The following is a 729-nucleotide window of genomic DNA, read 5'->3' on the forward strand; positions in this document are numbered from 1 at the left end:
CTACAATAGATTGTCAATGAAGTATTTACATTTGGCTTTCCTAATTTCGTTATTTACCTGTCTGGTATGGTTCCGGGCTCGTTTATATTGATCCCACGTTGACTGTTTACGGTCCAACATGGCTCTCTCTTTTAAGAAATTTCTCTTGTGCATTTCACGGCGCGGATGGTCAGATATCCATAAGGCCTTTTTGTTGCCAACCCGTTTGGATTTAGTTGGGGCGTGTTTATCTATGGATGGCATTAGCATATCCTTCCACATGGACCACATACCGTTTGGGTCGTCAAGTTCATTAAACATTGATAAAGAAGCCACAAACAAAGAACAAAGAAGGCATAAACTCGGCTAAGTTATTCTGCACGTCCCTGGAATGATCTTCTCCGCTAATGGCTGTACAAGTATTAAGACCCCGCAATGGTCTAAAAGACTTTGACCGCAGTTAACCCTCTACGGTGGCCCACAAGGGACATGCTGCAAATTAAAGAGTTGCTGCAAATAAAATGAAGTTGCTGCAAACAAAATAAAGTTGCTGCAAATTAAATAAAGTTGCTGCAAATTAAATAAACTTGCTGCAAATTAAAACACCAAAAGTATGCGTGCGCACTGAAGGAAGAACAGGTACAAAACACAGGTCACAGGTCCCAAGTCACAGGTCATTGTTTTACCAATACAGAAACAGTGCAGAAACAACCCTAACCGTTTACAAATGCTAACGTTAGGCCTAATTAG

The sequence above is a fragment of the Montipora capricornis genome, chromosome 14, assembly GCF_036669925.1.
Source record: "Montipora capricornis isolate CH-2021 chromosome 14, ASM3666992v2, whole genome shotgun sequence".
Classification (NCBI taxonomy): Eukaryota; Metazoa; Cnidaria; class Anthozoa; order Scleractinia; family Acroporidae; genus Montipora; species Montipora capricornis.